The following is a 16,747-nucleotide window of genomic DNA, read 5'->3' on the forward strand; positions in this document are numbered from 1 at the left end:
TTCTAACCCTCTATAAGGTCACCCCTCAATATCCTATAATCCAGAAAAAAAAGTCCCAGCCTACCCATCCTTTCTTCATAACTCGAACCTTCCATACCCTGCAACATCCTGTTAAATCTCTTCTGAATCCTCTCCAGCTCAATCATACCCTTCCTATAATTGTCACTGGAGACAGCTGGAGGTTTAACCTGAGGGTCACCACTTCTCAGGGGAGGGGAGAGGTCCAGGAGTCAGCAATCCCCAGGACAAGAGTGACCACAATCCAGCAATCTTGAATTCGCTGTGAGGTTGCTCTGAAGGACGCTACACAAATGCAGGTTCTTCGCAATCATGAGTGTGAAAGGGGGACGGTGGTGTGATTCCATTGGATTTATGAATTTCTCCTCCCATGAGCAGTAATCCGAGCTGGGTTTGGTGGCATCGTTGGAGGGAGGGGATGGTAGGAAATTGAGCAATTGAGCGACCATGTGCTAGCGAATATATTCCAGGCGACAGCTGGAGGAGCCATGCCCCGGATCGCCTGGAATGCGGTAGACGGTGAGCGAACGGGACTTTTATGGAAACTTGCTACGGGGGAGACGTAATTTTACCCAAACGGCATTGAGCCTGGTCAAGTGGTGGTTCCAGTCCGGTCCATGTAGCAGCTTCGCTCCCCTTTTGCTCTGAGAACTTCCGCGGATTAACCAGCTCGTCCAGAAGACCCATCCCTGAGAGGTTCTAAACTCATCCCCGGAGCAAGGTAAAGTCATTTTCAAACCAGAGGGAGAAACTGGGGATCTGTAATGCAGACTGGTTTGTTTGTGTACGAGAGGTGATGGAATAAGCATTAAAAGGCTGTTCACACATCTGTGTGTGTATGCTGGGGGGAGGGTATGGTCCTGGGGGGTGGTTACAGTGTGTAGGTGAGTGAGGATAGAAATCTCCTTGGGTTCTGTCTGGAGGAGTCTGTATCCCCCTGTCCCTCAGTGTGGAAGGGGAGAAAGCAGCAGCCCCAGTATCTAGCCCGCAGTTCCTGGACTGTACACTCTCTCACTCACAGTCTCACACTCAGTCACAGACACGCACTCATTCACACACACACACCACACACACACACAGGCAGACACACTCATTCACACACACACACACAGGCAGACACAATCAGACACACAGTCACAGAATGAAACACACACAGTAAGAGACACACACAGACACACACACATATCAGAAACACACACCCACAGTCAGAGACACACACAGGCAGGAAGACACACTCTGACACAGACACACACCATAAAAATACACCCCTCCAGTCAAAGACACATATACACAGACTGACATACACACACTGAGGTACACACAGACATGCAGTCACACTCAAACACATGGAAATACACTCAGACACGAATACACACAAAAACAGACACAACAAAGACACAACTTTCTACAGACACCCGCACAGTCAGGAACAGACGATACTCGGCACACGGGAATACACACACACTCAGAGAGACGCACTTTATTTGAAAATTCTCATCTCTCGTCAGCAGCCCCACCGATCTGGTGTGTGGCACTTTGGAAACCTGCTGGGAGGGGTTAAAGTCCGGTCTTGAGGTTTCACCTCATTTCCCCCCCCCCCCCCCATCTCTGTTTTGAAGGGAATCCGACGAATTTCAGGGTTGGAGGTTGCTGCCCGCTATGTCCCATGTTCGGTTTGTGAGCTCGACCCAGCTCTTCGGCTTTCCCCGGTCGCTGATTGACAGCTCCACAACTCTCCTTCCCCAAGTCTCATGGAACGGCTTCGTTTATTGTACAAACTATCTTTGACTGAGTCTGCTCACTCCGAACTGAGACGCTCAATTTGAGCTATGCAAAATCAATGAAAAACGTGCATTTATGTAGCACCCTTCATGTCCCAAACAGTGTTAGGGTCAATTAAGGTTTTATTTTGAGTGTTATAATGTGGTACTCCACAAGCTCCCATTAACTAACACCATGTTATCCTGACCTGATCATCTGTTTTTACTTTAATGATTCTGGTTAAGGGATGGAAGTTAGCTAGGATACCCCACAGACCCATCCCCCCCAACCCCATTCCCCCATTCTCCTTTCAAGCAAGGCCACGGAGAAGACAGGACCTTGGTTTAATATCCCATTTCACAGCGAGCACTTCCGACAGTGTGGTACCCCTCAGTGTGCCAGATTGGGTGATGTACCCAGAGGCAGGGTACTGGCAACCCAGCCAAGTAACAAGTGAAGACAGAAACATACAATCCAAGTGCAGACTGGTTTCGTTTTAACGTCTTTCTCGAATATCAGAGCTATTTTTGGCTGACTGGTTTCTGAAGATGTTTTGAAGTAATCAGAATGAGAATTAGCTTTATTGTCACGTACTCAAATGAGTATGTGAAAAGTTTACAAGTGGTGGCTTAAGGTGCCATCTTAGGTACAAAGGTCACTAAGTACAGTTTCGCTAGTTACAGAACTTAGAAAAATGGGGAAGTTAAGAAGTCCAGCATTGCGGGGTTTCAGAACAAATTATAAAACAGAGAAAAGAAAAACATTCAGAACAACACTCTTCCAACCCTGTCTATGCTGGCACCTAGCCTCTTGTCCGCACTGGGCCGTGACTTTAGACTGTACTGGGCTTTACCTCAAGGTTCACAAGGCCAAGGGGTAAAAGGAGGAGAAGAAATAAATGCAATAACTATCAGCAGAGGGAAAGTGCTAGGGAGACTCATGGGGCTGAAGCTTGATAAATCCCATGGACCTGATGGGAGGTTTCCCAGAATATTAAAGGAGCACTGACTCCCACAACTACCTTCAGTACACCTCCTCTCACCCACCTTCCTGCAAACATGCTATCCCATATTCTCAATTCCCCCACTTCCATTGCATCTGCTCCCAGGATGAGGCATTCTATTCCAGGACATCCCAGTATCCTCCTATTTGAGTGACCGTTGTTTCCCCTCCTTGGCAATTAAGAATGCCTTCAAATGCATTTCTTCCATCTCTCGCACTTCTGCCCTCAAACCCCCTCCCCAAAACAACAATAAGGATCGTCCCCTTAGTCCTCACATACCACCTCATCAACCTCCGATTCCAACGCATCATCCGCCAACATTTCCATCGACTACAACCAACAAAAAGATATTTCCTTCTCCACCCCTTTCAGCAGGGACTGTTCACTCCGCGATTCCCTCATCAACTTCATACTCCGCACCAACTTCTCCCCCACACCTTTCCCTGCAACTGCAAGAGGTGCAACACTTGTCCCCCCACCTCCCCTCTCACCTCCGTCTAAGGCCCCAAACAATCCTTCCAGATCCGTCAGAGATTCACCTGCACATCATCCAACCTGATCTATTGTATCCGTTGTTCCCGATGTGCTCTCTATATCGAGGAGACCAAACGCAGACTCGGGGACAGATTTGTGGAGCATCTGTGCTCTGCACGCACCAACCAACCTGCCCTTCTGGTTGCCATCCATTTTAATTCCCCTCCCACCCAACCACTGGTGACATGTCCATCCTTGGCCTCCTCCACTGTCAGAATGAGGCCAAATGGAAACTGGAGGAAATATACCTGATATTTCCCCTTGGGAGCTTAGGAACCAATGGCCTCAAAATCAACTTCACCAACTTCAAAATCCCTCCAACCCCAGCCTTATCCCATGTCCAGCCCTCCCCCTGCTCCTCGCCTCCCTGACCTGACCTGTCCCATCTTCCTATTCACCTCTCCGCTCGACCCCCTACCTGCATCCACCTATCACCATCCTACCTACCCTTACCTGAGCCCCACCCCCCTCCCCCCATTTACGTCTGGGCTCCCTTCCCCTCCCCAGCGCTGACAAAGGGTTTTAGCCTGAAACGTTGACTTACCTGCTCCTCGGCTGCTGTCTGACCTGCTGTGCTTTTCCAGCTCCACATCTATCGACTCTGGCTACCCATACCTGCAGTCCTTACTGTCTCCTAACTACAGCGATAGTGGATACCTGGGTAATAGTCTCCCAGGAATCCTTAGATTCTGGAAGAGTCCCAGATGACTGGAAAACTCCAGTGTAACACCTCTATTTATAAAGGGAAGGATGCAAAAAGCAGATAACAATGGACCAGTTAGCTTATTATGCTATTGTATAAATATTAAGAGTTCATTATAAAAACTGTAAATGACAGAGCATTTAAAAATACAGATTGCTCTGCGAGTGCACATTTCATTAACAGGAATTCGCTGCAATGTGATTAATGAATTGGGCACACAATTTCTAACATGCAAACTTTTAAAACGTGTGTTGGCTGTAGTGCAATTACATCTCCAACACTTTAAGTGCTGTTGCTAAAGCGCGATTTGTCAAAACACAGGGTTATACAAGAATGCAGCCATCATGTTATAGTGGGTGGCACGGTGGTTAGTGGGTGGCACGGTGGTGAGTTGTTGGCACGGTGGCACAGTGGTTAGCACTGCTGCCTCACAGCGCCAGAGACCCGGGTTCAATTCCCGCCTCAGGCGACCGACTGTGTGGAGTTTGCACATTCTCCCCGTGTCTGCGTGGGTTTCCTCCGGGTGCTCCGGTTTCCTCCCACACTCCAAAAATGTGCAGGTTAGGTGAATTCGCCACGCTAAATTGCCTGTAGTGTTAGGTGCAGGGGTAAATGTAGGGGAATGGGTCTGGGTGGGTGCGCTTCGGCGGGTCGGTGTGGACTTGTTGGGCCGAAGGGCCTGTTTCCACACTGTAAGTAATCTGTAAGTAATCTAATCTTAGAACTATCTCTACATAATATTACCAAGCAGTGTCAGCATGGCTTCACCAAACAGAGGAGGAATCATGTCTGACACATTTACTAGAATTCTTTGAGGAGGTAATAAGTAGGTTACATAATGGAGAAGGAGTTGATGTAATATATTTAGATTTTCAGAAGGTGTTTGATAAGGTACTGCACGTTAGCGACTTAATATGATAAGAGCCATTATGTTGGAGGCGGTGTATTAACAAGGAGAGAGGATTGGTTATCTAATAGAAGGAAGAGGGTTGAGACAGGGAGGCATTTTCAGAATGGCAACCCGGAATAGTGGACTCCCACAGGGGTCAGAGCTAGGTCACAATTGTGTACAATATATATTAATGACTTGGATGAGGTAAGTGATTATTGTTGTCTTATTTGCAATGATAAAAACAAGTGGAATGCAAGTGATTAGGATAACACAGGTTCTGCAGAGGGATGCAGACAGATTAAGTGAATGGGTAGAAGTCTTAGCAAGTGGAATATAATGTGGCAAAATATGAAGTTATGCACTTTGACAGGAAGAATAGAGACACTGAATATTATTTAAGTGGAGAAAGACTGCAGACAGCTACAGAATGAAGGGATTTGGAAGTCTTTGTGCATGAATCACAATAAGCTAACACTCAGGTCCAGTATGTAATAGGAAAGGTAAATGGAATGTTGGCCTTCATTTCAATGGCAATAGAGGACAAAAATTTGCCAAAACAAGTCAGACCAGAGGTGGAAAACTGTTAGCAGTTTTGACCCTTATCTAAGGAAGACTATCTTGGCAACGGAGACAGTTCAGAGAAGGTTCACTGGGCTGATATGAGGTATGGAGGAACTGTCTTACGAAGAGTGATATAGAGAGGTTGGCCCTGTACTCATTGGAATATAGAAAAATGAAAGGCAACCTTATTGAAACATAAAACATTCTTAAGGGACTTGACAGGGTAGATGCAGAATTGTTCTTTCCTCTTGTGGGAAAGTCTAGGACCAGACGGCATAATAAAGCATTGTCCATTTCAGACAGAGATGAGGAGGAATTTCTTCTCTGGGAGAGCAGTGAACCTGCGGAATTGTGTACCACAGAGAGGGCTGTCAAGGCTGGATTATTAAGAATACTCAAGGCTGAGTTAGATAGATTTTTAATCAGTGAGATAATCAAGGGTTAAGGGGAAACGGCAGGAAAGTGGAGTTGAGGATTATCAGATCAGCCATGATCCCAGTGAATGGCAGACCAGGCTTGATGGGCTGAATGGCCTACTTTTTCTCCAACCTATAATGGACCTGGGAAACTAGATTTTGGTGAAAAGTCCTGATCATTTTCTTTGAAGTGGTTCTGGGTTAAGACTCCTGAGAAGGCAGTCCATCAGATCTCACCATGTTTTTTCATTGAAGCTGTACAAAATTGTTCTAACAACAACTTGGACTTGTTCGGCACCTGTTATTACAAACATACAAAACTGGCATGGAGGGAAAGGCTAGCTTGTCCATCCAACCTGTCCCTGTTCCGGGGCCATTGTGGCTAAATTCTCTCTATTCATTGGCTCCCACACATCCACTCAGGTTCCAGCTCATAACCAAAAACAGTGGGGAAAGCCAGGCTTGATAAAGAGGGTAAATTACTCTGCAAGTTCCTCTTCAACCTCCTCAGGGAATCAGGACTTGACCTATGGATCAGATGTTACCTTTAACGTAGAGGGGATAATCCAAGGTACTACATAACAACATTGTCAAAGATAATTTCACTGGTTCCATACTGAGGTAGGTGACTAAGTGTTTGGTTTAAACTGTATCCAAACGAGGAGAGAGTGGTTGGATGGTGGAGTTGTTAATGGTGGGAATTCAAAACCTTTTGACCTGGATGGCATAGCCACCAGTGATGGGCTGAAGGATGCTGAAGATGTACTGAGGTTAGATTTGAAGAAATGTTGCAATCTTTGGGAGGGTTGCAGGTCTAGAGGAGGTTACAGAATCGAGGGGAGGCCACAAAGCGAATTGAACATTAAGGTAAGAATTTTAAACCTGAGGTCTCACCGGACTGAAAGCACAGGGGGATGGGACAATGAAACCTGGCCCAGTGAGAATTGGGACTGACTCAGGTCTACAGACAGTGAAGGTTAGAGTCCGGTCAGGAGCGCATTGGTCTGGTCAAGTCTGGAGAGAACAAAAACATAATTATGGGTTTCAGGTGAAAAGAGGCAAGACAGAGACAAGAGATAGGAGGGAGGAATAAGTGCTTAGCAGTGGAGGGAAATCTTGGGAAGGTGTGCATGAAATCATAGCAATTCTTGGGAGATGCCTCAGGAAAATTTCTGTGATAATCTCTGTGATATAAATAGATGCTCTGAATATTTTATTAGCTGACCAGCAGTGACATCCCTCAGTGCATAGAAAAAGAGAAACAATTGAGTTGCAATTGCTTGTAATACACATTTGTTACCAGTACAGTTACTTGAAGTACATTGAGGAGCGCAGGAGGGAATGCCAGGTGCAGCACTAGGCATACCTGAAAATGAGGTGCCAACCTGGTGAAGCTACCAAACAGGACTATTTCCGTGCCAAACAGCATTAGCAAGTGATTGTTAGAGATCAGATCTAAGCTCTGCAGACCTACCACATCAGTTGTGAATGGTAGCAGACAATTAAACAACTCACTGGAGGAGGAGGAGGCTCCACAAATATCCCCATCCTCAACGATGGAGGAACCTAACACATCAGTGCGAAAGATAAGGCTGAAGCATTCACAACAATCTTCAGCCAGAAGTGCCAAATGATTGATCTACCTCAGTCTCCTCCAGTGGTCCCCAGTATCATACATAACAGGATTCAGCCAATTCGATTCACTCCACGTGATATCAAGAAATGATTGGAGACACTGGATACTGCAAAGGCTTTGGTTCCTGACAATATTCAAGCAATAGTACTGAAGACTTCTGCACCAGAACTTGCTGCTCCCCTAGCTTAGCTATTCCAGTACAGTTACAACACTGGCATCTACCTGACAATGGGGAAATTTGCCCAGTTATGTCCTGTATGTAAAACAGTAGGGCAAATCCAACCCAATGAATTACTGCCTTATCAGTCTCCTATCAATCATCAGTAAACTGATGGAGGGTGTCATCATCAGTGCTATTAACACAGAACATTACAGTGCAGTACAGACCCTTCAGCCCTCGATGTTGCACTGATTAAGCAGCACCTGCTCAGCAGTAACCTGCCCAGTGATGCCCTGTTTGGGTTCCCCCAGGGCCACTCAGCTCCTGACCTCTTACAGCCTTGGTTCAAACATGGACAAAAGAGCTGAATTCCAGAGGGGAGATTGACAGCCCTGACATCAAGGCTATATTTGACCGAGTGTGGCATCAAGGAGCCCTCGCAAAACTGGCTGTTGCTGGTCAATCATCTCTGCTCCAGGACATTTCCCAGGCGTTTCTCTGGGTAGTGTTTTCTCTTGGCTTAGCCATCTTCAGCTTATTCACCAATGACCTTCCCTCATGAGGATATTTGATGATAATTACACAATGTTCAGCACCATTCATGATTCCTCAGAGACTGAAGTAGTCTGTGTCCAAAAAGCAGCAAGTCCTGGACAATATCCAGCTGCCAAAAAGTGGCAAGTAATATTCACACCACACAAATGCTAAGAAATGACCATCTCCGACAAGAGAGACTCAAACAGTCACCCCTTGACAATCAATGGCTTTACCATTACTAAATCCCCACTATCAATTATCTGGTGGTTATCATTGATCAGAAGCTGAACTGGATCTAGAAATGTGACAGTGAGTAACTCATCTCCTGACTTCCCAAAGCCTGTCCATTATCTACAAGTCGTAAGTCATGCATGTGATTGAATACTCCCCACTTGCCTGGATGGGTGCAGCTCCAACAACAGTCAAGGAGTTTGACACCATCCAGGATAAAACAGCCCACTTGATTGTCTCCACATGACAAACATCCACTTCCTCCATCACCAATGCTCAGTAGCAGCAATGTGTACCACCTACAAGATGAACTACAGACGTTCATCAAGGGTCCTTGGACAGCATCTTTCAAACCCCTGACCACTTCCACCTGGAAGGACAAGGGCAGCAGGTACATGAGGGCACCATCACACAAACATTTCTCTCCAAGCCATTCACCTTCCTGAATTGGAAATATATCAGCTTTCCTTCACTGTCACTGTCAAAATCCTGGAATTCCCTCCCTAATGGCTTTGTGGGTCAACCCACAGCAAGTGGACAGCAGCGGTTCAAGAAGGCAGCTCACCCCCACCTTCTCAAGGGGCAACTAGGGATGGGCAATAAATGTTGGCCCAACCAGTGACACCCACATCCCATAAACAAATTTTTAAAAATATTTATAATGACAAAAGAATTGAAGGTATGTCCATAGAAAGGAATGTGGAAAGAAGTAAGTGGTATTTGTAAATAGGTGTGCCAGAGAAAAGATGGTCTCCACTGAGGTATAATAAAGGAATTACTCAGGACATATTGGAGTAAAGAATGACCAGAGTCTTGGTACTAGTTAGTTAGAAAGCTAATTGGAATAGTGTATGCAGGTTGCAAAGAGCAAGATAGATCCAAAAATGAAATCTGTCCGGTACTGTACATCTAGAGTCATACAGTACGGAAACAGACTATTTCATCCAACTCTTCCATGTCGACCATGTTTCCCAAATTGTACTAGTCCCACTTGCTTGCATTTGGTCCATATCCCTCTAAACCTTTCCTATTCATGTACCTGTCCAAACATTTTTTAAATGTTATAACTGTACCTGCATCTACACTTTGTGTACCTGTTCATTTCATGTACGCATCACCCTCTAAGTGAAAAAAATGACCCTCAGGTCCCTTCTAAAACTTTCTCCCCTCACCTTAAAAATATGCTCTCTAGGTTTGAACTCCCTGACCCCAGGGAAAAGACTTTGCTATTCATTTTATCAATGCCCCTCATAATTTTATAAACCTCCATAAGGTCACCCCTAAACATCCTACGCTCCAGTGAAAAAAACAGCCCAGCCTATCCAGCCTCTCATAGAACATAGAACATAGAACAATACAGCACAGAACAGGCCCTTCGGCCCACGATGTTGTGCTGAACATTTGTCCTAGCTTAAGCTCTTCTTATAACTCAAACCCTCCAGCCCTGGCAACATGCTTGTAAATCTCTTCTGAACCCTCTCCAACCATCATTTTCCTGCCATCTTATGTTCACACCCAAATCTACAGTTCCAGTGAGTGAAAGCTTTCCCATTTATTAATGAAAGCATATCTTCTGCCAGGCTCATAACTTCAAAAGCAGATTGGCAGTTTTTGGCACCAAATTCTTAAGAACCTTATTGTTCCTATGCACCCATACCTTATATGAGTAGTCAATGAATGTGAAGTTTACTTGTCCCAGTAAGCCGGTTTGTTTGAACCTTCTGTGATGTACAACACTGTTTTAATCTGGACCGGGCTGTTCATTTATAAGTGCAAATTTTAGTGTGTTACCCAAAGTATGTTTTGCAACAGAGCAGTGCTTTTCACTGTTCCTTTGCAGATCTTTTTGCAAAATTTGTTTAACTTTTATGTTGAACAGGAACACTGTGCATTAAAGACTGTTACCGCTCATCAAACGCAAGCCAGTCACCACAGCTCTTAAAAGATTTGCGTTTTGAGGTCCCTCTTGCAAAGCTCAACTTGAAAAAAATGAGGAACTGGCATTCACATAGCAGCTATCACACTCGGTAAAAACAAACTACTGCAGACGTTAGACATCTGAGCAGTAGTGGGAGAATCTCAGCAGGTCTGGCAGCATCTGTAGAGAGAGAGAGGAACAGAGTTATTTTTTTGGGTCCAGCGACTATTTTTCAGAACTAGTATTTACATAGCAACTATCACACATCTTGAGATGTGCCAAGGAGGTTGCTTTATAGGCAAATATGGCAGCCATTTTGTGCACAGCATTGTTCCACAAAATGACTGGGTAATCTGTTATTGGTGGATTGATTTGAGGTATAAATGTTGGCCAGATAATTCTCTGTTTGTGATAAAAACCGAAGTAACTGCGGATGCTGGAAATCAGAAACAAAAACAGAAATTGCTGGAAAAGCTCAGCACGTCTGGCAGCATCTGTGCAGAGAAATCGGATTGAGTGGCCCTTCCTCAGAACTCAAACGCTCCATTTTTGATGTTGGTCAAAGGATAAATATTGGACAGGACACTAGGGAGAGTTTCTCTGCTGTTCTTCCAATTGTATTGTCTGTTCTTTGGGCAAGAAACTCCAATCATTGATATTACCTCAGGCAGTGCTACACTCCCCTGGTACTATGTAGTCGGTGTTAGTCCTGAATTCTGTGTAGAAGACTCTGACTTGGAGGTCCACAGAATTAAGGCAACCTTTAATTGATCTATATGACCTGCTGATTCAAGGTATAATTGCAGATCTGTGCGTACATTAGCTTATCTCAAAAGCTGGCACACAGACCAGAGCTGGATTTAGTGGAAAAGAGGAAGGGATTCCCACTGACATCTGATGGACAGTAAACCTACTCAGATGTCAATTGAGGACATGGTTGCAGTGGACTGTGATGCCTTTCCAGTCAAGTAAGCTGCTGAAACACAACGCCTAGGCTCATAGATACATAAAAGTCACTAGGAAATGTGTGGGGGATACGGGAGGAGCTCTGAGGACTGATTCTATAACCAAAAAACCCGAGGAGAAGTGGGGGTTGGTATATTATTTTTCATTCTCAGGATGTGGGCATCATTGTCCAGGCCAGTACTCATTGCCCATCCCTAATTGCCCGTAGGACTTTTAAGAGTCAACCACATTGCTGTGAGTCTGGAGTCACATGTAGGCCAGACCAGGCAAGGATGGCAGTTTTCTTCCCTAAAGGACATTAGTGAACCCGATGGGACTTTCTTGACAAGTGATAATGATTTCATCATTAGACACCTAATTCCAGATTTTTTATCAAATTTAAATTCCACCATCTGCCGTGGCGGGATTCAAATCCTGGTCCCCAGAGCCTTTCTGGCTTGATAGTTTAGCAATAATACAATAAGGCCATCATCTGCCCATTGCTAATCACAAAGTGATGGACCTCTTGCCAAAATGTTGAACGTTCCAGCTAAACTTTAATCTGATGTGTCTGAGAAGAGAGCTGAAAATGTGCTGCTGGAAGAGCGCAGCAGGTCAGGCAGCTTCCAGGGAACAGGAGAATCGACGTTTTGGGCATAAGCCCTTCTTCAGGAATGAGGAAAGTTTGTCCAGCAGGCTAAGATAAAAGGTAGGGAGGAGGGACTTGGGGGAGGGGGCGTCGGAAATGTGATAGGTGGAAAGAGGTCAAGGTGAGGGTGATAGGTCAGACTGGGGTGGGGGCGGAGAGGTCGGGAAGAAGATTGCAGGTTAGGAAGGCGGTGCTGAGTTGGCTTTAATGGTCTGACAGTAAAATGCCCTCCTGATGCAGTGGCATGATCTCGCATGCGAAATGCCACTCCATTGAGTCTGCATGTGTGGGAAGCTATACATCTAGGTGACAGAGGCAGTGAGGAAAATGAAGGAAGGTCATATCAAACGTGTGCCACAAGCCATTGCTTGATTAAATTGTTCCACCATCCTCCTCCCCCATATGTATTCACAAAATAAGTGAGAGTGTGATCTCAAAGATTCTCTGCCGCAATGCTTGTTCTCAATCGTTAGCAAACATTTAAGGCTGTCGGTAAACAGTGTTGTGGTTAGCCAGGATTTTAAAAAGCCTGATAAGAACCATAAATACGCTTGAAAAGATGTGTATTGAGCATTGAGGCTAATCTCTTTAATCAGATTGGCAAATATTTTAAATGCAGCATTTTAAACAGCAGCATTTCCCTTGCATCGATCACGAAATGTCGATTCTCCTGTTCCCTGGATGCTGCCTGACCTGCTGCGCTTTTCCAGCAACACATTTTTAGCTCTGATCTCCAGCATCTGCAGACCTCACTTTCTCCTGTCTGAGAAGAGACTCCAACAACCATTTTAATTCATGGATGGGATATATTGGCTTGGCCAGCATTTATTACCTATCCCTAATTGCCCACATTGCTGTGGGTCTGGAGTCACATGTAGGCCAGACCAGGTAAGGACGGTTCTGGAGAAAGGTCACTGGACTCAAAACGTTAACTCTGTTTCTCTCTCCACAGATGTTGCCCGAGCTGCTGAGTTTCTCCAGCAATTTCTGTTTTTGGTCCTTTCAGATCTCTAGCAACCGCAGTTCTTTGTTTTATTATAAGGATGGTAAATTTCCTTCCCCAAAGGGCATTATTGGATCAGATGGTTTTTTAGAAGTAACTAACAATGGTCACATGGTTACCATTAGACCAGATTTTAATTGAGTTCCAGTTTCAGCATCTGGGATCAAATTCATGTCTCCACCACATTAGAATAAAGGCAAAACACCATGGATGCTGGGAAATCTCAAACAAACACAGAAAACGTTGGGGAAGCTCAACAGATCTGGCAGCGTTCGAGGAGAGAAAACAAAGTTAATGTTTCAAATCCAGTTCAGATCCAATTTGACTTAGAGCTGAACTGAAGAAGAGTTGTATCAGACTCAAAGGTGTTTCTCTCTCCAAACTCTCCACCAGACCTACTGATTTTCTCCAGTATTCTCTGTATTTGTCTCCAAAACATTAGCCTGGAGTTCCGGGTTACCATTACATCACCAGCTCCCATTTAACTTACACTTGTCTAGTGCCCCCCAATGTAAAACATCCCAAAATGCTGCTCGGGCATATAATCAGACAGCATTTGTTACTGGGCCATTTTAGGAGATAGCAGGATGGTTGAACGAATTCCTTTGCTAAAGAGACAGGTTTTGAGGAGCATATGAAAGGAGGAAGGTAGAGAGCTTGTGAGACATTGAGAGAGAATTCCAGATCTGAGGGCTGAAGCAGCTCAAAGCATGGTCACTAATGGAAGGGAGAAAGAAATTGGGTATGTTCAGAATTGGAGGAATGCAGAGTTCTTGATGGCTTGTAGGGCTGGATGAGCTTACAAATATCAGGAGGGCTGAGCCAATAGAGGAACATTCACAAGAGGGCAAGAATTTTAATGTTAAAGTATCAGTGGACAAGGAGCCAAAATGTGAAACAAATGTTACGTTCCTGAAAACAAACATTTGTAAATAATCTGCTGACGTCTTATGACTTTGTTGCTCATTTAAGTTGACTGGTGTCATGAGAGAAATGAATAGCAGCAATGTCAGGTCCCAATCTGTATCAGGGTCAACATTCCTATCAGACACATGTCACTGCCCTTCTCCATCAGCTTTCCAGAATAGTCTGTGTGTCTGAATATAATTCTGTTAGACACGATCAGTTAACTGACATGTCAGGAAATCTTGACTTTCAGCTGTGCACGTTACTCTGATGTTTTATTGACGTGAAGCCCGTAATCATTTTAAATTGAGTTCATGTTCTGATTAAAAGTAAATCTAAAGGGAATATCAATCTGCACTAGTAATAGGGTACTTCAGATAGATTCCAGACCATTGGTCTTTCTAACAAGGCACTCAGATGTTAGGGGAATTAGACCTTGTGTGTAAAGGACAGCATTGTTCAGGGTGTAATTGAACTGGTTGGCTGGTCTGAATTAGAAGTTTTTTTATTTTCTGTAGTTTTACAGAGTTAGAAACTTTCACAAATGGATAGAAAAGTTAACCTCTTGATCTTGTCTTATGCTTTATTATAGGGCTTTTGCCCGATACATCGATTTTCCTGCTCCTTGGATGCTGCCTGACCTGCTGTGCTTTTCCAGCACCACTCTAATCCAGACTTATGCTTTATTATACCCTATCTCCATTTACATGCCAGGGTTCTGTAACTCTCAAATCATGAAACAAGATTTGTTAATCTTATAGAGTCATACAGCACGGAAACAGACCCTTCAACTCGTCCACACCAACCAGAAATTGCAATTTGACCTCGTCTCATTTGATAACATTTGGCCCATATCCCTCTAAACCCTTCCTATTTATATATCCATCCGGATACCTTGTAAATGTTGTAGATACTTCCTCTGTCAGCTCATTCCATACAAGCACTACGCCTCAGTTCCCTTTCCTTTCTCACCTTAAACCTATGCCATCTTTTGGACTTACCCACCCAAGGAAAAAGACCTTGGCTATTCACTCTATCCATGCCCCTCATGATTTTATAAATCTCTATAAGGTCACTCCTCAGCCTCTCTTATTCCAAGGGAAAAGCCCCAGCTTATTCAGCCTCTCGCTATAGCTCAAACCCTCCAACCCTGGCAATATCCTTGTAAATCTTTTCTGCACCCTCTCAAGTTTAACAACATTCTTCCTATAGAATGACAACTAGACTTTTAGCATTCTTAAAGTTGCCTCACCAATGCCCTGTACAGCCACAACAAGACCTTGCAACTCCTACACTCAGTATTCTGACCAATGAAGAAAAGTGTACCAAACACTTTCTTCACCAATGTGCAGCTTCAGCAAGTAATCAGGAAAGCGAATAAAATGTTATGGTTTATTGCAAGAGTAGGGAGGTTATGCTTTGGAAACGTCGATTTTCCTGCTCCTCGAATGCTGTCTGACATGCTGTGCTTTTCCAGCACCACTCTAATCTAGACTCTGGTTTCTAGCATCTGCAGTCCTCACATTCGCCTATGCTTTGGATATGCAGACCATTGGTGAGACTGTATCTGGAATACTGTGTACAGAACTGGTAGGGTACTTACAGAAGGATAGTAACGCAATGGAAGCAGTCCAGAGAAGGTTTACTAGATCAATTTATGAAATGAGTGGGTTTCCTTATGAGAAAAGTCTAGGCCTGTATCCTCTGGAGCTTAGAAGATTCAGAGATGACTTAAGTAAAACATATCAGATCCTGAGGGGACTTGACCGGGGGATGTCAAAGGGGTGTTTCATTTTGTGGAAGAATCTAGAATTAGGGTCATAGTTTAAAAATAAGAAGGTGATTATTTAAAATAGCGATGAGTATTTTGGCTGGTCAGGGGCAAGTAACATTTGCGCCACATAAGTGCTGGACAATGACTATCTTCAACCATTTCCTCTTGACATTCAATAACCATCATTGACTCCCCACTGTCAACACCCTGGTGGTTACCATGGACCAGAACATTAATTCAACTGGCCATATAAATCCTATGCCTACAAGAACATGTCAGAGGCTGAGAATTCTGGAGAAAGTAATTTCCCAAAGTTCTGCAAAGTGCAAGTCAGGGATGTGATACTTCTTTGAATGAGAGCAATTTCAACAACACTCAAGGAGCTTGACGTCCGACAAGACGTAACAGTCCTCTCCATTCACCTTCTTAAACTCCTCCCCTGGCAAATAGCGTTATTCAAGATACACTGTAGAAACTTGTCAAGAGGCTTCCAGTGGCACCTTCCAGATCCACAAACTTTATTCCCTGGAAGAACAAGGACTGCAGATACATGGGAACACCATCGCCTGCAAGTTCCCCTCCAAGCCATACACCTTCCTGACTTGAAAATATATCGCTAAATATATTGTTTCCTGGTCTGAATTGTGAAACAATATGGGTGTACCTACACCACATTGGCAGCAATGTTTGAAAAAATGCCTTATGAAGATCTTTGTAAGGGCAATTAAGGATGAACAACAAATCCTGGCCTTGCCTGCGTTGCCTACATTTCATGAACAGCTTAGAAAATGAAAGAACTGTAGAATTAACACTGGCCAAAAATATAAAGGAGGATAGTAAAAGCTTTTTTAGGTATGTGAAAGGGAAAAAAATGGTTAAGACTAAAATTGGGCCTTTAAAGACAGAAACAGGGGAATATATTATGGGGAACAAAGAAATGGCAGAAGAATTGAATTGGTACTTCAGATCTGTGTTCACTGGGAAGACCACAAGCAATCTCCCTGAGGTAACAGTGACTGAAGGACCTGAACTGAAGGGAATTTATATTTGCCAGGAATTGGTGTTGGAGAGTCTGTTAGGTCTGAAGGCTGATAAGTCCC

The 16,747-nt window shown here is 44.3% G+C and overlaps 1 protein-coding gene across 7 annotated transcripts in view; it reads left to right on the forward strand.

The window, feature by feature from the left end:
- The first annotated feature begins 516 nt into the window (after window positions 1-516).
- nexn (nexilin (F actin binding protein)) overlaps window positions 517-16,747 on the forward strand; it is a 94,562-nt gene continuing 78,331 nt past the window's right edge. For 2 of the 7 annotated variants that reach the window (XM_043698700.1, XM_043698701.1), the window contains exon 1: window positions 518-739. The gene's annotated coding sequence lies outside the window, so the exon portion shown is untranslated. Of the gene's footprint in view, window positions 740-16,747 lie in introns of all 7 variants that reach the window. The other 5 variants (XM_043698695.1, XM_043698696.1, XM_043698699.1 and 2 more) reach the window with 4 other exon arrangements.

The sequence above is a fragment of the Chiloscyllium plagiosum genome, chromosome 11 (assembly GCF_004010195.1).
Source record: "Chiloscyllium plagiosum isolate BGI_BamShark_2017 chromosome 11, ASM401019v2, whole genome shotgun sequence".
NCBI lineage: Eukaryota > Metazoa > Chordata > Chondrichthyes > Orectolobiformes > Hemiscylliidae > Chiloscyllium > Chiloscyllium plagiosum.